Raw genomic sequence first — 22,463 nt, 5'->3', positions numbered from 1 at the left:
TTGTATGAGAGCACCAAACTAGTTCAAAAACAGCTTGCATGGTATGTCTTGGTATATTGGTTATTGCTTCTTTCGCAGTCTTGTGGCCTAAATTTACAGTGCTGTAAAACAGAAATTCTGAATGGTCTATGAAAACCGCAAATCTGTCAGATGGCTGTATGCTTTCTTTTTATTGCAACACGTATTCATGTTGCTAAGTGGGACTATACCTTTAAAGCACTAGCTTTGGTGCAGGGAGTAGTAGCTGCTAATTGGTAGTCGCTGACCTTTGAAGTGGGGACCTCCCTACAGGGTTTGCAAGATTTTTTCTCTCTCGCATCTCCAATGGTAGGCAACAGATAAGATTGTAAGCTTTACTGGTAGGGACTTGGTAAGCCTGTATTCTTCAAAGCACAGCGCTACACTCCCTGTCAGCGCTACACATGAATAAATGGATTATTCTCACTTCCTGGCTTCCCTCGCTTCAGTGGTGCCAACTCAGCTTGTCAAACGGCCCAGATGCTGAACTGGGAGTTTCCTCCCTGTGGGGTGGGATGAGGATAAGGAGTCCTTGGGTAGGGAGCCTTGCGTGCACACTCGTAGGTACAGTAAACTCACATTCCCAGCCAGAGCTGGCTCCAGCCGAGGAAATAAAATGTGTAGCAACCTGGCTGTGGAAATGAGCCGGGAGCTGTTGAGAGCTGGCACGGGAAGAGGTGTTGCAATACTCTCTGACACCTTTGGGGCATTTAGTGTAATTGTTTGCAGGGCGAGGAGAGCCTTAGTACACAGCTGTAGCCTACATCCATCCCCTAAGACCGCTAATCATAGAGGTGCCAGGCTCTGTACACATTCACTTACTCTTCTTCCCTACATGTGGCAAACAATGTGTCCCTGCATTCATACGATGAGTCAGCTAGTCACAGAGGCGCCAGGCACCTATCCACTGAACCGTCTTAACCTTACAGGATCTATAATACCACAACATCCATTTGCTGTGACAGCTTGCTGTAGAGGTGCAAGGCTCTGTATACTTTGCTCACTCATTATTAGTGGTACCAGGCTCTGAATCCCTTGATTATCCATCACTACAGGTGCTCTGTACATTGTATCCAACACTAAACCCCACTATGCTCTAGAGGTGACAAACCCATTACTGGATCCATCATCAGAGTTGCCTAGCTATAGTTGTACCATGCTCTTTAACTGAGGGTAAACACTGCGTCACTGCGTCATTGCATCCCCATCAAGCCCTATAAGTTGCAAATTCTGTGTTACTGAACTATCCATCAGTAGATGTGATTATATCCCTGTACCATTCCCCTGTACCAGAGAGCCTGAGACAGGGCAAGTTCTGTATGCCAACATTTCCTACGTCAACTAAGAAGAGAGGTGCCAGCATATTCATGCAAGTAATAATTACCACTAGGAGGTGCTCGACTCCGCACCTCCTACTTCAGGTTCTATTTACTGAAAGGGGAATAAGCTTTGCCTGGTTTAGAACTGTATATCGATAATGAGTATCTGTATATACTCTGAGAGGAGTTCAGACTGCAGGTTCAAATCCCATCTATAATCAAATAACTTATATTTAAGTCTGCTAACTGCATAAGTATATATAGCCCTAATTGTTATATAAGCACATGATAATTATTACTATGGCAATACAAATTATAATAAATGACCCATAAAGAACATTACTATGACAGGGGGAGTGTATGGTTTTTTTTTTTACTTGTTTCATAGCTGTGTGTAGTCCTTAACATTTGTTTGTAGTAACGGAGGCTGAGGTATAGTGTTTGCTTTCTTTGAGATCATGCTGCAATGTATAGTGATGCTGAAGATATTTAAAAAAAAACGAGAGAGGGGATGGGTTAAGTATTATGGTAATAATGACATCAAGTACTATAATTCTTTTATTTGCAAACTTAGGGGCAAGTTTCATTACGGGTGTAGGGGTGTGTGTGTTAGGCACCTTATATGGTTGCAGTGTGTGCCCTGAGAGAGTGGTGTAAGGTTCCGTGGCGGCCCGACAGTGTAGGGCGCCGCCATGTTTATTGCGCAACATCACTAATGCACTGGCCGAGCGGAGAGGTCGCGCATGCGCGATGCAAGCGCGCGAACGACGAGCCAATAAGGGAAAGGCTCTGTCGGTGGACTACCAACTCCCATGAGCTCCAGGGCAGTTACCTGATACCGGGGAGCCAATCAGGGGGCTGGAATTACGGGAGGAGGAAAGGGAAGCGTGGGGGAGAGACCACGCTAGGCAGAGGGGATCCGGAAGGTGCAGGAGGAGGTGGTGTGAGTGCAGGGGGTCCGTGACCCGCCTGCATAGGATAGCTTTACCCCGCAGGCCCCTAGGATAATCCCTGAGTCACAGTAGGCTGCTGTGCTGCAGGGACGCCCCATAGTGGTAGTAACGTCACCCCTTACTGAGTACCAGTTAGGGACAAGACACAGAGTTGCGGGGTTGCAGTCATCTGGGACCAGACGACTGGACACCGTGACACACCTGGGAGCAACGTGTTGGATCGACGGATCCTTTTTGAAGCTGTTGCCGGTCACCACAGTGACTGGGAGGTATTTACATAAAGTGCACCAACACCGGTCAACAGGCGCTGATCCCGCCTTAGGTATAACTCTTTGGGGACACTAGTGAGTGGCCAAAGGACTGAGCCTACCTAACGACCTTTTCTAAGTGATACAAGGACACGGTGTGCGGGGCACGCGGTGGCGAGCAAGGACAATACTCCTTAGGAGCGTGGCTGAGCCACTTACGTTATAAAGACATTACCGGTTAGCAGTGTTATGAGTTATATGTTATGATCCCGTATAAGTGATAAGGCTATTCTCGCCTTACAGTAAACCGTTCAAAGCATATGTGTGTGTATATGTTTCTTGCCCAGGGGAATCTCACATAACGGGGATCCTGGGTAAGTGGAGGCGCTGCGCTATAAGTGTTACCCCAGGCTCCCAGCTAGCGGAGGCTCAGATCTCCTGGAGCCACAGCTGCGTGCAGTATTCGTAGTCTCTTTAGAGTATCAGAAAGAGGGCTACACGGGTTAGCACCGTGAAAAGGGAGTTAACTGTCATTGACTTGAATTGGAGTTAATGCCACTTCGGGTACGTTAGCCTGTAACAAACCTTAATTAATAACCCCCTTTCTAAAGAAAAAAATATTTATTTTGAAGGGTCAGCTTTCCATTATATAATGTGCAACCCTCCCTGCCTGCCTTCCTATGAAGGTTACATCTGAGTGATATGGATATGGCTACTGTCACGGAAGTGCTGCCCGCAGACCAGACCCGTCCCTGTACTGAGGTGGGATGTATAGTAACACCCACCCACAGCAGAGGGAGTGTGTCTGGAGTGTGGTAAAGGTGTTAACAGGCCAGTGAGTATAGGTGTAGAAACAGACACTTGCCGGATCCGGAATAGTGGTACCATGGTAGATGCCGTGGCCGAGAGGTTGAGGTCCAAGCCGAGATCAAGGGGCGAGAGAGACAACGCAGTGAGGAGCAAGCCGGGGTCCAGAGCCAGAGGAGGAGAAGCCGAGCCAGGTCAAAACCTGAGAAACACAAACAAGCACAAGGAGGATCCACACTAGGTAAGCAAAGGCTATGCAGAGCAATGATTCCAGGGAAGAACTGGGGTAATAAAGCTGGGAGAGCCAATCAGAGAGGTAGGTGGAGCAGAGGTGTGCCGTGGAGCGCAAGTTGATAGGTGCGCGCTGTAATCCTGAAGCGGCATCAGCTGTGAAGCAGGTGGGCGTGAGTACGGCTGGAGCGAGTGCCCGGGGCGTGATGGAGCTGCCAGTGCAGTGAATAAATTATAGCCGGGAGCGCGCGCGGTGTAAGGCTGTCCCGCGCGCGTCCTGGCCAACATGGCGGCCGCGTGTGTCAGCGTCGGCTGACAAGGAGCATGCTTGCAGAGGGGATACCCCTGGGAGGGAGAAAGGGAAGCAGAGACAGTTCCTGGAAGAGGTAAGGAGGGGTTGTGAGAGCCCTGCTTCCTTGCAGCTACTCCGCATGGATTACCTTGACTCAGGCGTCTGGAATTCAGGCGGCTGGGCGGTGAGGTAGCAAGGTTGGATAATAATGGGTGCCATTAACGTTTATAGTACAACTGTCATTTATGCGTGTCCCCAATCACAGGGGCCACTTATTTATATATTGACAACGTTCCACTGTATGTTATATCACACATACATGAATACGGTTCTTCCATCAGTGCCCACTCTTAACACTGAAATGGAGGTACATATCTTGTTTCTTCACTATGCTAAGACCCGGGCCTCCCTCATTGTTTTGTGATAGCTCTCCTCATTATCTCGGTAATAATAGGCCCATTGGGGATCCTAGCGGGTCCTGTATACGTAACTCTATACCTTGGCCTTTATGGTAACGGCCACTGCCACTTCAGCCTGAGAGGAATTTCTATGCAGATCCGCGGTTAGAGCCGATCCGCTGGTATCCGGGAATCCTCATTACTGAGGCACTCTGGTCACATGCCGGTTCCCTTATATAACATAATAAATTAGGGGGGGCAGGTCTAAAATAGTACTTTAAGAACATGGGTGTCTACTCTTCATGAGGTTCCTCTCCTCTTGTCATCCTGGAACCCAACTTTCTAGAACAATCCCTCCTCATTAAATACCCTGCATGACGTCTGGATCTCCATAGCAACCCAGGCTGGGGCCTAGCAGGGCCGCCATCAGGGGGGGACAGAAGGTACTGGCTTCCCGGGCCCCGTGAGTCTTTTGGAGTAAACCCTCTTCCTTAAGTTTTGTGGGGGGCTCAGTTGTATATGGTGAGTCTTGTCACTACTTATGCATACCCCTGGGCTCAGCGTTTACTCCAAATAGGGACATTACTTGTGTCCAGACTATGGGCTTTAAAAATGTGGCGAAGCACTGTAGAGGGAGAGAGGGGGTGGCCCGGTATTAAAGGGGTTACACCCCATTTGGCCATCCCCTGACCTCACCAGGGAGACAATAGGTTAACTGGGCTGAGGTCCAAAACTGTGATTTAACCCTTGTTATGACATGTAAATGTGTATTCCCCTGTTCCCGTTTTATTGTAACATCTGGTTTAATCAGTGTCTGCATCACACACACACTAGGATCCATCCAAGAGCACAAGGGTTAATAGTTGTTTAGTGATTATAGCCCTTTGTGTAATTTTCCCGCCTTTTCAGGCACCATTTTGCAGGCTCCCATAGGCCGCCATTGAGGCTCCATGTGTTTCAATGGCGAATCTTGCTGTTGAGTCCTGTTTCCTGAGAAGACCAGTAGATGGCGTCCGAGAGGAAGAGCGGCGGTTTCCCATTGTAAGTCAATGGGCCCATTGACTTCAATGGAGAATCCTCGAAAGAGCTTTCCAGGAACGAGTTGGCTGCCGTCCAAACCGCTTAACCGCAAAGCGGATACATTTTCAATAGGAGAGCTTTGATCACTTAACAAGTCAAGTTAAACGACAAGTGGCGTGGGAATAAACAGTTCTAGAGCACCTAGAAATAAAATTCTTTCTGCCCCTAGTTCCTAGACCTCCCCCCACTCGACCACAACCGGGTCCCCGTATCCTGGACCCCCGATAAGGGTCGAACCGAGAAGAGCGGGTCGCGCCATAGGTTCCAATGGCGGCGGCAGAAACGGCTCAGGAAAATGGCAAAGTGTCAAAAGCTGAAATTTGGTAATCCATAGCTCCGGTTCCGGAGGGCCCAGAGGATCAGGGTTTGGGGTATCTGTAGTCACTGCTCCGGCATCGCTGCAGAACCATCCTTGACTCTCTTGGACCAACCCGACGGAGTATGGACCCCCTTGAAAGTTCAGGACTTTTCCCATAGACTCCAATGGCGGCCAAACCCCATTGACCGGCTATGGCGGAAAACCCCCATTGACTTCAACGGCGGCGTCGCCCCATTGAAAGTCTATGGCGGCGGATTCCCATAGCCGCCAACGGCGGCGGTTTGCCATTGAAAGTCTATGGCGGCGGAGCCCGTTGTTTTCAATGGGGATTTAGTGAAAAAACGTGATTTAATTTACAGCGGAGATTTTTGTATTAAAATGTGAAACGGTTTTAAGTGTATTTGTGTATCTCCGGTTCCGAAGGTCGTAGCAAGTCTCAAATTGGACCATAGGGTGTCCCAGTTCCGGCATTGAGAACTGGGAAGTTTGGACCTGCTGGACCCAACGGAACCGGATATTTTAATATGTTAATGTTTTATCTTTCATACTGTGTTCCAAGGTATGGGTAAAACCCAGAGGAAATTCCTTTGGATACCAGGGTAGCATATGGCCAGAAAGGCGACCCAATGTCTACGACTTGAGTATGTTTCAAAGGATTTTGTCACCTCCACTGTTTGCATGAGGGCGGAGATTACTCAAACCAGAGCAGTCTTCAAGTGTTCCATTTCACACCTCACAACAAAGCATATCCTGCCAGGAATCCAATCTGGTAGACTAGCTGGCATTCCTGATGCAGAGGAGGGGTTACAGAAATGAGACCCCAGAGCTCTACTGCACATGTACCAACTAGCAGGGGGGCATGTGTCAAAATGTGTTTCCACATTAATGAGTGGCTAGAGTTAATTGAAGACCAATCCACTGTACTCAATGTTAAGGATAGGGCACAAAAGGTTTATAAACTGTTGTCCACCCTTTATCCTTTGTCTTCTGATATCATCTGATTGTTACCTGATTGCGAGAGAATTGCTATGCTTCATACTTCTCATCCCCCATCCCCAAAATAAGTGTACTTCTTGTCTGTTACTGTATTATTTCGTGTGTTCACCTATCCAAAGGAATAAATATACTTTATTATATCTAAGCCTCGTTCAGTTCAACCCAGTGATTTGTGTAACCAAAATACCTGTGACAGGCTATTGTCACAGGCACTCCAGGAGATTTGTCAGTATGTTTGAGGCAGTGACTGTGCAATGAAGATCGGAGAATTATACACGGCGCATGCGCCGTATCCATGACAACCCCAGACGCTATGAAAAGGCTGACAACGGTGAACATTGGCCATCACGCATGCGCAGTTGTCTTGACAAACGGGGACGCAATGCTGCATGTACATAGAAGCCTCTCAGTAATGCAGATGCCTTATGCCTGATCATGTGAGTGAGACGTGCCAATGGGAGGACTCCAGCACAGATGCAGCTGATTCTTATTGACTTTCTCTGATCTTTGTATTGTCTCCTGCTACAGCGCGCAATTATGTCATCTAATTAGTGGGTGTGTTTTATGTCACATGGGTGTATGGGTATTTAAGTCACTAGCTGTCACTTGTTCTCTGCACCCCCCTGAGGAAGATCCCACTGTGGGATCGAAACGTTTGAGATATGTGCTATATGTTAAATACATAATACTGCTTCAAACTGTCTGAGTGCTGTCGCCTCTTTGCCGCTTCATGGTAATGTATGCTTTTATTATTTTTATGGGACATGCACCAGCCCACTACTGATTACCTACAGAAGTGCCAGTGACCTTCTATTAAAAATAATAATAATAATAATATATATATATATATATATGGACAAGTTATGTAGTGGTACAGAACTCTGGCAGAGCCAGGGGGGATAAAAGAGTTGAGAAGGCTTCCCTAGCTCGTATGATTTATAGCTGGGTGAGAACAGAGGCTGGACTGCACTGTGACTTTGCTACTTCTTGTTTGTGCCTGAGTCGCTATAACAAACCCCATTGCTATGGAAGCCTAAACTTCGGCTACTCCAAAGCTGGCTGACATTAGCTGGGATGCGTGCAAGGGAGCAATCTCATGTCTCTGTGACCTTTGTTAACCCTCACGCACCCAGAGGACGTGGTGCACACCGTGGGATCTGAAATGAGCTATTCCTCATCACAAAGTAGGAAGGTTATTTTTTTTCTACTTACCTTACAATTACCACTGATCGTACAATCCCATGAAGCAAAACACCAACTGCAATACATTTGAAACCCCTCAGCAACATAACACATTCTGTACTGTTTTTATAGTGCAAGATACAATGTATTACCTATGGAAATTTAGGCCGAAAGCCAAACTGCAAAAATCTCAATAAGGCTGCTGCCACGCTGCCGCTGAGAGAGCTCATGCTTGAGAGTGGTGACGTCACCAACTCTCCAAGCATGAGCGCAGGGTGTCCGGCAACTTTTTCTGTAAGCGTGAGCTGGGGGGGGCGGGGGGAGGGTAAGTGGCCTAACAGTGACTGGAGCTGATTGGCTGAGGAGGTCATGTGACCCTTCAGCGTGCCTCAAACTCAATTTTATCTGTCTCGGCAAGCACCTAGCACCCGCGAGCATACGTGCACGCCGCATGAGCGTGGCCGGACAGATAATTGTTTGTGCTGACCGCGCTAACTGCCAAGCGCGGTCAGCAGCAGTGTGGACGTAGCCTAAGGCTGCGGCCAGTCAGGGAGTGAGCGCGCTGGCGCTCAAGTGCTGTGTCCTGCTCAGCCGAGCGATTCGTGGCCACGTGGGTGCGCGTTCGTCTGGGGGCGCGGCCACGACGTCATGGAGCTGGTTCGCCCTCATTGGGCGAACCGCTCACGTGACACGCTTGCGGGCGGCAAATTCAAATTTGCTTGCTCTCCAAGCATCTAAGCATCGGCAGGCGCAGGCTCACGCTGGCCACACACATTGCCTCAATGTGTTTCATAGCGGCCAGCGTGAGCGCGTCCGCCTGCACAGCGCCACCCTGGCTGAGGCCTAAGTCCTAATACATACTGCTTTTGTTAAAAGCACTGCTTAGAAGCTCATACTGAACTGAGAAAAAAACGCAGGAGTAGTTCGTGAGGAGTTATAAGAAACACTTGAGGAGATAAAATGATTAGTCATATGGAGAAATAGGAGGAGTCAGGGTGGATTTACTTGATACACATAGGAGTTGTAACAATGTTAGCATATCTTGCTAGCATTCTTCTCCATTCTATTGTGCATCCAATAAACCTACAGGTCTTACTTACCTGGTGTACACTAATGCTCCTAACAGATTGGAGTCCAAATTATTAATCTTTCTAATTCCTTAGTTTCACACAGACTAAAGCAAAAGGAATAAGAAAAATCTAACCCACCTCTCTCTGCGCCTTAGGCTACGGCCCCAATCCTCCCTGCTGCACGCGCGCCTGGCAGCGCGTGCAGAGACTACAGCCACAATCGGCGGTCTGTAGGGGAGCGCAGGGGCGGGGCCATGACGGTGGGACGGCCATGACGGGGCATATCTGACCGTGTCGCGGCATGGGAAGACAAAATTATTGTCGTCCCTGCCAGCATACGCGTCACAGAGCTTTGCACGCCCACACACAGCCACTAGGGCCTGCCCCATAGAGTGATGTGCTGTGTGGCACGCATTCTGTAGCACGCGCCGCCGTGACCGCCGTTAACTCAACATTAGATGTCACATATTAGATTGTAAGCTCTTTAGGGCAGTTAGTTATTATAGCTGAATATCTATTACATACAGCATGTTGCACAGTCCTACATTCCCAGGGTAATTTTAGTCCACAGATGCTTCTGGTCTCAGTTCTCTGGCAGTCCCCACTGACCCCCACGGAATGAGGCAGTTCTGGGTTTGCCATATTTGAAGCAGAAAGTCAGGAAAAGAAAAGGTTGAGATTTTACAGAGAGGGGTTGGGGAAGGGTCACAGCCATTACTCATACACAGGGCAGAAGGAGAAATAATTCTGGTATCTGAAACCCAAGACGACAGGGAAACTTAACTCCATCCAAGCCAGAGAGCTGCATAGCATGTTGCAACCTCTTCCCTGTTTAAGACCAGAAAAGTAGCACCTAACCCCCATTCATGCCAGCAAAGCATTTCTTTACCCCAGATTTACACAAGGCTAAAAACGAACCACGTTGCTCCCAGTGAGGCTGGCAATGTACGGAGGTTAACTGCTCTTATGCACTGCTTATCTGTTGCTGATCACCTTCCTTTCCAGAGCCCTGCAGAAAATTACTTAACTACTGCTAGGGAGATTAGCATTTAACACCTTCTTTGCCCGATACTCCATGAGAGTTATCGCATCCCATTCTAGCTCAAAATGCAGAACATTACAGTATTGAGTCTTATTTTATATCCACGAAGCCGTCGATCGGGCGGTTTTTCGTCCGAAATGCTCCATTGACTCCATTCACTTCAGCGGATTTAGAATAAACCCCTTAATCTCTTTGTTGGTAATACTAAAGTATCCACATTAAATGGAAGTTGTTTAAATCTTGAGAAGGCTGCAAGGCAAGGGTCCACCTAGCGAGACATTTACGCCCAGATTTACTAAACGGTGATAAATGAATGGGACAAAAGATGCGTTATGATTGCACACCTCCTAATATGACCTTTAATCCAATCTGTCAGGAAAAAAATCGTCTTAACGTTTTTGCTTCAATAGCGTGTCATTCCTAAAAAAGCGATGAGTGTCTCGCCTTCATGGTTGTGAGGGAGATAAAAAAAAAAAACACCTAGATAAAAGGTGTTATTTAAGATCTTAACCACTTATAAGGTTAAAATATTTATTTATTTTTCAAAATGCCCTAACTTTTCCTTTTTTATTCTAACATCACACTTCACTGCATAGCAGTTTTCAATACCAGGGACATGCTGATATAAAGTTGATTTTTGAGAACGTTATAATAAATGGCATGTAACTCAGCCTGAATGAGTGCAACATTGTTACCTTATTTAGGTCCAGTTCCCTAGAATAGTAAACATATCTGAACTATGAAACAAACATAAACAATACTAAACAACTTCATACATGTCGGGTGATTTTACTTTGTGACTAATGCAATGTTTGTTAATAAGTGAGACTTCAAGTAGAGGGTCAAATAGGCCTTTCATAATAACAGTCACATCTCGGGAGGTTGTAAGGAGGTTGAATGTGTTTATCTGTTGGTCCCGCGCAAGGAGTATGTTGCTCTGGCAGTGATGTAAATGTTCACATGACCTTGTACCCTCACTATCTCCCATATTGTGGAACAAAGGAAACAGGAGGATCAAGCTATCAGACGTAGATATTAAAACTGGCAAATCTCTCTCATTTAAGCCAACAGGAGTCCAGCTGTTCTGTGCAGTTGGAAAACGAATAAAGTGATGCTCCTGGGGTTGTCTCTAATAGAGAATGGGCTACATTTTGCTGTGCATGTCTGTCTAGTAGTGTGCTGCTCATCAGATGGGTCAATTCAAAGTCCTGCAGAACTCATGCACTGTATTACAAGTAAGAATGAGTAAAGTGATGCTCCTCAGTCTCTTGCAGGACAAGGGACTCGAGACAATGCAGGTATTTTGCACTGGAGGTTACACCAAGGTTTGCAGATTTCCAGTTTACATGGGGCTATGAAATTATCTGCGGTCTCTAGCAGAGTAATGTCTTCTTGATTCTCTGCCGGCCCAGAGCAATGAAGGCCGCTAAATGATACCCTGCAGTCCCTTAGCACTGGAGTTCTCTGTGACGATAGTGAGGATTTGGCCCGGGATTAACGGGGTTACCCCCCAAGGGCCCCCTCTAACCTCACCAGGGAGACAAGGGGTTAACTGGGCTGAGGCCCAGAAATGTGATTTGACCCTTGTTATAACATGAAAATGCTTATTCCCGTGTAAAAATTATGTTGTTGCTGGATCAGTGTCTGCATAACACACCCACTGGGTCATAAGGGGTTAATGAGCTACAGTTTAAGAAAATTCCACTGTATGGTGTCTTTTCAGGAAATCTGGACTTCAAAGGGCGTAATTGAAGTTGAATGTGAAAAGCAGAAGGGTTTTTTAGTGTACAGTATGTTAATACCTGTTTGCAGCCAGCCCCTGAGTCTTGGGGTGCAGCCTCAGGGGAACCCCCCCAAGTACCCACATATTAAAAATATCACTTTGTCATAAGAGGGACATATATTTTTGATAAAGTGCTTTTCTGGGGCAGTTTTTGAAATGTACAGGCAGAATGCTAATGGTGTGCTAATGCTAATGTACAGGCAGAATGCCTGCCCTTTTGTAATGCATGAGGAACCAAATGGTCTTGACACCTTAAAGCTGGGTTACCTCTGTATGCTAGATAGGACATCTTGCTAGGTGTGATACATAGTGATCAAAAAGTAATTACCTAATTGTTTATGCGGGGAGCTAAAAGCCTACTTCAAAAGGTTTTATTGATGGGGCCAGGGTGGGGCTACCCCAAGCAGGATATCTGAATGGGTGTCCTTATTAAATATAAGAATATTATGAGATGTCCTTGGCTGACCAAGCTAAGAATTACATATTTGTATTAGTGGGAGTTAGCCCATCCTTTTGAGTATAAACACTGTATATGTAACTGCTGCGAAATGCCAGATATTAATATCTCTATTCATTTTCATATTACACCGTAATGTTTGGTCTCTCTGCGAGCGTCAGGTGTGACGGAATGTATTAATATATCGCACCTGCCTGTATGTATTACTGAACTCAAGTTAGGGAGTGATTTGCAGTAAATATGAAATTTTGGTTGAGTTCTGAGAAACTGCAGCCCCCCTGCTATGATAATGAGCAGTAAAGGCTAGAATTTACATTGCCTGGTCTAAAGGCTAAATTGCTAATTGCTTATGCTTGGCCCAACGGACAAAAGGAACTAATCAGAAAAGTGTGACCTTTCACACTGGACACTGGAAGTCCAAACTGAGCTTCAAAAGCTTCAAAGGGACTTTTGCTAGCCGTCGCGGCACCTAGGGTAAAAGAGATGAGTTTGACATAGTATATAAGTCAAAGCCACCCTTTACCCATTGTTCTTCATGCAAATGTTCTTCATGATCTTCATGTCTGCATGTCATCAGGCCTGTGTCTTTATGCAAGGTCTTGGGATGATGCAGGTTTTGCTGTATGACCTGCCTGTCTTGCTGTGATGTCAACTGATATATGGGAGAAGTGGCCCAGTCTGTATCCTGATGGCCTTCTGTCCTAATCTTTAAGTAAGTGTCTATATTTTGCCTGTTATTTGTATAATCTGTTGTGTTCACCTTTATCAAGGAATAAATTATATTTTATCATATCTAAGTCTCGTCCCAGTTCAAACCCAGGTATATATATTTATATATAGTTTTGGTGTAAATTACAGCCTGTCATAAGCTACCGTGACATTCTCTTGCATGGAAACGACTTGCTGTTTAAGGAAAATCAGAATGAGAGGAGAGTTAGACCGTTGGACAGATGAAGGAACTCTAGATAAGCCCAATAATAAATAGTGTCTCTTTTTGTGCATTGCCCGGGGCAGCAGGATAGTGCTCAACATCTCTTTGCCCTTAATCACTTCCTCAATGTTTTTTCTTAATAAGGGTCCATAGTTTTGTTCCTTTTCTGAGCACATTTGGTTCCCATTAGTGTGCAATCCTCTCTGTTATGCTACATAATTGCTTTAATAACAAACCAAAGAAGAGCTTAAAAGACCAATTTTTTTCTTTGCTGTGGAATAAAATCTAACACAAACCAAAGGGGGAGGGGGAGAAAAGATGGAAAATTAAATCATTTCCTTTTTAACCCGTCGGGTGTTGAATAAGTCTACTGGGACTAATTGAGTTAATGCACCAGTACTTTGTCCAAAACATTGTATTATTTGCATAGAACATTTACATTACCTATAATTGTCCATCCAGAATGTCAAAAAAGCTAAAAACTAACAAAATGAGTATGTTTTTGTGTGTTCTGTTGAGGATAAAAGAAATGTAAAACGTCTTATATTGAGTAATAGGAGGACTTAGGGGAGTAGTTACTAGGCGCATATTAAATAACAAGCTATTTCAAATTCTGTGTCTTGTTATTTTCATTCCATTTTTTTGGTGCCAACAAGTCTGATTTGGTGTAAACCTACAAATTAACATGTTTCTTACACGTCAAGCAGAGATTAACAGACTTATGAAGCGTCTATGGTGTTAAAGCGGTCGGGTTGATACATAGGACTCGAAGAGAGAATCACAAGTGTTTGTGATTTTTGCTGCTCATCTCTAGGCTGGAGTTACTTGCCTGCCCAAGGCCACGTCCATGGTCGGCGAGACTGCGGGGAGCGATCAAAATGCCTTATGGCAACGATCGCGGCCACAGACCGCACGTGTGCACGCCAGCATGATGGGGCGCGGTGTGTGCGAAGAATCAGATAAATTTGATTCTGCGGCGCGACGGCCAGGTTACGTGGGCGGTTCGCCCAATGAGGGCGAATCAGCTCCGTGACATCACAGCCACGCCTCCCCATCGCGTCTACCCCGGCCACAATGTGAAATGGATATATAGGGGGTTAATAAGTAAAGTCTACTTGCTACAATACCCAGGCAAAATCTGTGCAAAAGAATTGCACCAGATTTATCAAAATTAAAACTCCACTTGCTTTCAATGTGAATCCTTGTCTTTTGATTTGTTTGGTGCGGTTTGTTGCACTGCTTTCGCTCCAGTTTTGCAATTGGCAAGCTTTAGTAAATAACACCCATCGCTACCCGACTTCTTTATGCAGAGATGGTTTTAGGCATATGCAAACATAGCATCTGATTTTAATTTCAATGGCCCATATTCAGTTCATATTATTATGGTCAGTCAACTGCGTTATATTTTCATATGTTTACGAATGGAGTCATTTACATAAAACAAAAGATCTGTTAGAACTAGCAGTATATAATGTTTAGTGCTTGACAGGCAATACATTTCAAATTGTATGTATGTCTTTATTTATATAGCGCCAAAAGTATACGCAGCGGTTCACAAGGAATGCAGTACAGGGAATTATAATAATACAATAAGCGCAGCAAAATCAGACAATAGGAAAGGAAATCCCTGCCCCAAAGAGCTTACAATTTAAGTGTTATGATGGGAGACTTACAGAGACAGTAAAGGAAGGAATATAAGTGCTGTTGAGGGCAGTGCTTGACCACAAATTCTCAAAAGTACTGAAATGGTTAAGGGTAGGTAAATATTGTGGGCAGATGATATATTCTGAGTTACAGCCCACAGTTGGCTAGCTGCACCTCTGGCTCCGTTCAACCCTTACATGTCTATTACTGTTGTAGTAGACATTATAAACACCCTCAGGACCATTACTCCCTCTCTGGGTACTCCATCTCAGGAATAGAGGATATAACCAGGCTGCATAATGGGCATATTAATATTTTACATCTCAGCTTTTTATCTGAGTTTCCGTCTCTCTCTGGGGGGTGCTCCTTTATTTCAGAGTACTGTGCTCAGCCACTGAGCAGGAGGAAAACTATATGAATAATATAATAATGCTTTTCGTGTTTGTACTGCAGTGTTGTACTTTGCACAACTTTTTAGGTGTGGCAAATGACTGCCCTACAAGTTGTAAGACGCATACTGCCCCTGTCCATTAATTTTGTGAAAGGGATACTCTCTGCCACGGCTGGATGGTACAATGGCCATCTGTTGCCTTAATTATGAGGCACAGGGTCAGAAAGTCCTTTACTGCATTAGAACAGAATGAGCTGATCCTGTTCCTGGTAATCTATAGCCTAGTTGTATGCCTTCACTTACACCAGTGGTGCTCAACTTCAGTCCTTAGGATATCGCTGCTTCAGCACAGGTGGCTTAATCAGTGGCTCAGTCTTCGATTGAGCCACCTGTGCTGAAGCAGCGATATCCTTAAAACCTGACCTGTTGGGGGGTCTTGAGGACTGGAGTTGTGCACCACTGATTCATTCACTGACCATGTGTCATGCTGTAGCAAATGAAAGAGAGGAAAAGAGAAAATCATTTTAGTCAAAGCTCACTCCATCATGTCTGGTTTGACATCTTGTCTGCTTCTGTGCCATATTTTTTTTAATGCTTCCCAAGTCTCATTCAATGGGTTAAAGTCTCAGTTATACCATCAGTGGGTGCTTGGCACAGACACAAGAGTATCTTAAATATGTTTAAAGATCAGAAAGCAATTGGGGTATAAGTTTTCACATCTGGTGCGGAAACAGTCAGACTTGATGTTGTTTCTGTGAACTGCAATGAAATGTTGCTCATTTGAAAATAGTTTACCATTTTAGCATTGCAGTGCAGTCTCGCTCAATTAAAGCAGTCGCACCCATTGGAAACCATTCATTCTCAGTTAAGATTAACATGATAAAATGTCGCCGAAATCACACTCCTGGATTCATGGACCTTGACCGATAAATATAGGTTAGCAAAGTAAACATTAGGCTGTGACCACCACAAGTGACATTTAAACTGCCCATGTTGATGTGTGACACCTCCTACCCTGCTGAGGATAACAAGTCTTGGCTCTGAAGACTTCTGCTTTTAGTGACACCAGTTTTTCATGCCTCTGGGAGTTGGATAGTGGCAGAAGGGAGGCGGGTCAGAGGGTTGGTGGTGTGGGAGGGGATTGAAGATGTTTGGAGCTAGGGGAGCAGAAATTAGTAGACTCTAAGGGACCCTTTGGATGCCACCAGTTTGATTTTGTCTCCCAAGGGCCTGTTGGGAGACTTGATTGAGTTTGGCCTTAATGTTCCATGCCACTTTCCAGCACTTGTCTTTACACATTAGCAAGGGGAGCGGATGCTGGTTTTAACGAGGCAATGCTAATCTAAGCTTGTTAATTCTCTGGATATTCAAATGAGACAAGGATGGAGAGCCGGGCTGGTCTCATACACACTTTAAAAGAAGAGAAAGATCTACAGCCATTTTGGGAAACTTAATGTGAAAGAACTATAGACATAATTGTGTCTAAAAAAGGCTACCATTTTGCGGCTAATTGATTAAATGCGACTATTAACATTCTCTTGTGTTATGGATGTAGTATTTTGAGTTTATATCAAATGTATGAAATTCTCTAGAATGTTTAATACATTTGACAAAAGTTTCTTAAACTCGAGACGGCAAATGAATTGCAAAATCAAAAGTGGAGAAAAATGATGGCAAGAGATGTTAAAATGGATACATATAATTGTCAGACTATGTGTGGCAAGTAAAACCATCCCCAAACTCCTCCAAGTGTTCTATATAACCTTCCCCTATATAAGTCTGTTAATCTCTGCAACATCAACACTTGTAGCGCAGAGATTCAGGGAGGAGACAGGTTAAGTACATTGCAAATGTCCAAGTACATTTTAATTTACACCAAAAATAAAGTATTAGGTTAAAGGGCTGTCTGAGCTGACGCCAATTTGGTATCCCATCTTGCTTTATTGCTTTGGTTTAAAAAAAAAACAATGGTTGAGTAGTCCGAGAAAACGGAGAGAGAAAGAAGAAGAGAAATCGAGGGTGGTGATAGAGAAAGTTAAAAGAAAGAAAACAGAGAGATATAGTGACAGAAAGGAAAAAAAAGAGAGAGAGGAGAGCGAGAGAAGGATAAGGAGTAAATGAGGGGACAGAAAAGGAAATAAGAAGACACAAGACAGAATAAGGACAAAAGATAGAAGCACTTATTTTACTGTACTGTGAAGAAACTTCCCAGTGTTGGGGAAGAGTTCAGCTCCTTCCATAGGAAAGAAGGCGTCACTACATATTGCATAGGGGCCAGAGAGCAAAAAGATAAAGGAAAGACAGAAGGGTCGAATGCAAGGGAGATGGAATGGAGACAGTAAAAGGAAGAAGAAAAAGAAAGGGGGAGAGGGAGGCAATATAACAGACACACAAAGACAGCAGGAGAGAGAGTGAAAAGAAAAGATAGAGGAGAGAATGAGCGTGACAGAAGAGGACGAGAAAAAGAGTAGAATAGAGAGGGGAACAGACATGAACTAATTAAGGCTTTCCTAACAAGCGAGAAACATGTCCGCATGTGACAGTCAGTCAAGCAAATAAAGGAAATGAGCAAAAATCTGGCCTGCGGAGGGCCCGCTAAAGAGGGGGGAGCGGGGAGAGAGGGGGAGCTGGCAGTCAAGAGCGCATTGGGAGCCGGGGGAAGCCATTCAAAGGTCATTTGCATGAAACACGTTGCATGCCTTGTCATCCGCTGGGGATGGAATTAACCCCTTCTTTATCACGAGAGACTTGAATGTAGCGTGTCCACCATTGCAGTGCCTGAGAAGCTTGCAATGCACTGGAAAGTGAGAGTCTCACTCATTGCAGTGTAGTCTCAATCACATGGGCGCAGCCTCATTTATTGAAAAGCAGCCTCACTTACGGAGAGAGATTATACCCAATGGCAATGCCTTCTCACTCATATGGAAGACGTATCACTCATTGGAAGATAAACTTTCACAGATGTGATCACGAACTGGAAGGCAGTCTCTCTTATGGGTAGCGAGTCTCAAGCATCAGTAGACTGTCCGAGTGCACAATGTAAACTCTGATATTGGCAGTAAGTCTTACTAAGGGGAGGGTAGTTTCATGGATATGGAGTATGTCTCACTCATTTTAAGACCCTTTCACTCGTGTGAAGCGAGTAACTAAATGGAAAGCAGAGGCTCCATGCTTCAATTCTACTCTTTGAGATCACAAAATATTTCACTGTAGTGCCTCATGTATATTTAGTTATATGATAATATATCAAGCAGTCCTCCTTGTGTTCACACTCACGTTAGACACATCAATTACCCCAACAGACTTCAATGGGATCACCATTCGGAATCCCTCTTACACAAACCAATATACTTCAATGGTGTGAGATTCATCTTTATTACATCAGGTGCTCTATGTAATAAATGACTTGTAAGAGTCAGGATAATCCTTATATATAATTTGCTCCAAATGTTTTAATACAACAGTTCCCCTCAAAATGCAGCATATTCAAATATAATCCAGATCCTCAAGCATAATTGTCTTCTTTTTTTTTTTAGTCCCTAAAAAGATGAGGGAGTTATGGATACACTTATCTTTTTGACCAACTAGTGTGGGTGCTACCATTTTTTTTTTATCAGGATTTAGCATACCCGAAATTTAAAATAAATGACAAGAATGATGAAAATATAAAAGCAGAGAATGAGAGACAGTGAGATGAGAGTGGGAACAGCAGGTTCAAAACATCGAGAGAGAGCGAGAAAGAGACAGAGCAGACAGAAAAAGATACATAAAAACAATTTCGTAAAAGGTTCATGCAGAGTATGTGCCACTTGTGTCAATATATCTAGGTGCTTTATATCCATTTTTGCCTCGTGTATGTCAGCAAATTATAAAGGTAGCGGCTATATGAAGCAGTAGCAGAGGTTAGGGAAGACGTTTTGCACATATGAATATACATGTATCAGTTGTTTTCAATTGCATTCGTCATTGCTCCGCTTTAGTATCATTCAAACTTATGACAGGACATTTACCTTTCCTTGTAGAAGAAACGGGTGTCTAATATATCAACAATTTATTACATTTGGCACGTATGCTGGGTAATGGAATACTGAATACTTACATTTAATAAGTCCCGGGCAGCATGGCATTACCGCCACTGCTTACATGTGTGGCCCCCCCTAAGCGAAAACATCAGCTGGATGTCCCCCTTACATCTTCCCAGCCTGCGTTGCTCTTTAAAGAGTGTGTTAGCCCCCCTATGGTTTATGTGCGATTTATGAGCTGGGGTTGTTCCAGCGCACACTTCTCACCTGCTATTTACATGGAAGAGCCCGAGGAGAAGACCCTCACTTGTTTTTGTGGCATAAGTAGCAGCTTTAAAGGCCTCTTAATTGACTGTAAAACAGGTTTGACGAGGAGCTGTAAAAAAAAAAAAGTTAACTTCCATTATTCTATGATAAAAGTGTATGTTATGTTGTAAGGGATTGTAAGGGAAATGTATATGTCGTAAGGGATTGTAAGGGAAATTGGCTAAATAAAGACGTATTATCTCTTACAAAAACGTACGGGTTCATATGCTAAATATATTATTTAATATAGATGGTGTATATACTGCAATAATGTGACAGGTCTGCACAGTTCTCTGTGTGTTGAATGGAAGAAAATGTATAGTATTTGTTTTATGTTGTCGTTGTTGTGGGGTTTTAATCAAACTCTTTCAGTGCTGTAGGCACCTGCATCGCATTGTATGTATAATTTTATTTATGTAGCACCAGCAAATGTACACGCAGCGTTTTACAAAATGACAATACAAGGTAAATTAATTGCAGACAATGGAGATAAGTGCAATGGATAAATGACAACATAAGGCAAAGGGAGAACCTGCCTCAAAGAGCTTACAATCTAAGAACATTGGGGAAAAAAGGTATTACCTAGGCACATCTGACACAGATTGTTATGACGAGATGTTTAGATTACATTAGAACCGATGGATTTTGAAAAACAGGATTCAAAAAGATGTAGTATTTTATACACCTCATTGTAACATGGTCACCAGGTAAGTGCAGTCGATATATATATTCCACATTGCTTTGTGATTCAAAAAGGGCAAAATTGCAGAGCAGTAGCTTGACACATTGCTGTACGGTGGTGCAAGATGAAAATGCTTCTTAAGCAAGAGTTTTTCTCCAACCAGTCGGCCAGCCGCAACACTAAGGAAAAAAGGTGCAAAACTGATCCACCAGACTGAATAAAAGGATCATCTTCTATTGCTTCTATTTGAGATTTCTTTGCTGTGATAAAACTGATACAGTTTTTTGCTCCAGTTTTACAGCCAGAACTCTCCATTCCAAATGGACATGTAGACTTGGGGGTTTTAAAACAAAAATTACAACTGCTGGCTTGAACCAAGGAGACTTGGTCAGACCCCGTTCCAACCAGTCCCTGCTGTATTTTTCTGCGACAGTGACACAGAGAACTTATGACAACTGTTTGTTTTTTTCTTACAAACTGACAGTGTCACACAGCAGCCCCCTGAAGACTGAGATGTGAATCCTAGGGGTGCAGAGAGAGAGTAGAGCAGAGGAGAGGGAAGCAGAAACCAAGCTGCAGGGGAGACAGAAGGAGAGGGGTTCTTTACTGTTGTAGGAGAGGGAAACAGACAGTAAGCATATGCCTTTCTGGGTATGAGCATGGACTCTTGAGTGTATTTTGTCTTTACTGTACTCTATTTTTCCCACCATAACATAATTGTGTCTGGTCCACAATGTGCTTCCACTTTCACACTGAGGCAACCAAGCCCAGCTGATGAGAAGACCAAAAGACCATCTGTGAGTGGGCCGATGGGTCTCTCCCCCATACCACAGAATTTAGTTTTTGTGGAAGGGAGACCGCGATCTTTCATTTCCTTTTTACACAAGCCAACATGGGATATCCCTCTGGGGTTTTTCAAAGACATGGCGTGGTTTCCGGGCTGCAGCCCCTTTAATATACCCCACCACAAATAGGAGCATTTGTAACACCAGTCCTATTTCCTGACTCAAGGGAACATTTACTTTGTTTTAAAAAAATTCCTTTGCATTTCCCTTTTCATCTTGATCACTTATCCAAGTGTGAGATCATCCAGTGGTTTTTTTTTTAAAGCTAGTTATCCAGGTCTCCCTGCAAAACTGGGGAACAACTAACTGCCCCGTATGCAACAAAGGAAAATAATTCGGCTGATTTTATTATAATTACTTTTCTTTGATACATCTGGTGCTATTTTGCCCATGGAAATGTTTATAAATAGGCCCCAGTGTCTCATGGGTGTAAAACTGGTGCAAAAACAATACCAGATTTATCAAAGGAAAACATCCTCCTGCTTTCAATGGGATTTTTTTTTTTATCACTAGGTTGCCGTTTTTGCATTAATATTGCAGTGGTTTTGCAGAGAAGAAACTTTAATAAATAGCTCCTAAAATGATTACAAGAGATGGCAAAATGATTACACACTATTATTATATGCACACTGTCTCCTCTTATTCCTCTATATAACCAGTCCCATATTGCCCCAGTTTTGCATTAGAAAAGACTTTGATAAATAACCCCGTCATTATTTAGTTTTGAAGCTGAATTCACTGCCTCAAAATGACTTGCTTATTGACACACAGAGCTCTGGGTCTCCCACTTCCAAGGCCAGTGCCCTGGATGTAAGTCTACTCCTTTCTCCTAACTGCTATTAAAGCCACACATCTGGACATCTGCAAGAAATATTAGGGCTGGTAATCACAGTTTGTGGGCAAAATTGGCCTCAAAAATCTCCCAAAGGGCTGAAGGGGTTAAAGGATAAGACTAAACCACAAGCATGGCCCACAGAAACCAGAAATCAAATGTGGTTGGTGGATGACGGAGGCACTCTAGAGAGCGAGATGTCCGAAACAAAAAAGGCCCGGATAAAAGCAGAAGTGTCCTGAGGAGATGCCTGGACACGACTTAGATCTGTCAATTATGAATGAGCAGAAATAAACAGTCAGCCATTTGCTGGAAATTATGGGTCGTTAATAATACAGGAGGGAAGAGGGGATTGGTATAGGCAGCCCCAGGGGTGCCTTTCTCTCCTGCTGACTCACCTTGGTGCATTTCCTTGTTACAACCGAACTGACTGCAGCGTGATAATAGCTTTGTAGGATTAGATAATAAACATAGATCTGATGTTTGCTAAATGGACAGGAATGGGTGGGACTCAGGTTGCTGAGGGCCACTGGTTCTTAAATCTAGTATTTTAGGTTCAGTGGTACTAGGTACAGAGTACCACTACTGTTTATATTTTGAAAACCTGAAATTAAC

The 22,463-nt window shown here is 44.1% G+C and overlaps 2 long non-coding RNA genes across 6 annotated transcripts in view; one reads left to right on the top strand and one right to left on the bottom strand.

Annotated features, from left to right (window-relative positions):
• The window catches only part of LOC142465005 (uncharacterized), a 151,448-nt gene that overhangs the window by 54,350 nt on the left and 74,635 nt on the right, over positions 1–22,463 (bottom strand). For all 5 annotated transcript variants that reach the window (XR_012787769.1, XR_012787767.1, XR_012787771.1 and 2 more), the window contains one exon: positions 19,451–19,559. This is a non-coding gene — a long non-coding RNA (uncharacterized LOC142465005). The remainder of the gene's footprint in view (positions 1–19,450; positions 19,560–22,463) is intronic.
• Positions 1–22,463, top strand: part of LOC142465006 (uncharacterized) — a 71,110-nt gene that overhangs the window by 37,726 nt on the left and 10,921 nt on the right. The window lies entirely within an intron of this gene.

Source organism: Ascaphus truei, chromosome 13 (assembly GCF_040206685.1).
Source record: "Ascaphus truei isolate aAscTru1 chromosome 13, aAscTru1.hap1, whole genome shotgun sequence".
NCBI lineage: Eukaryota > Metazoa > Chordata > Amphibia > Anura > Ascaphidae > Ascaphus > Ascaphus truei.
This window is presented reverse-complemented; position numbering and strand designations above follow the sequence as displayed.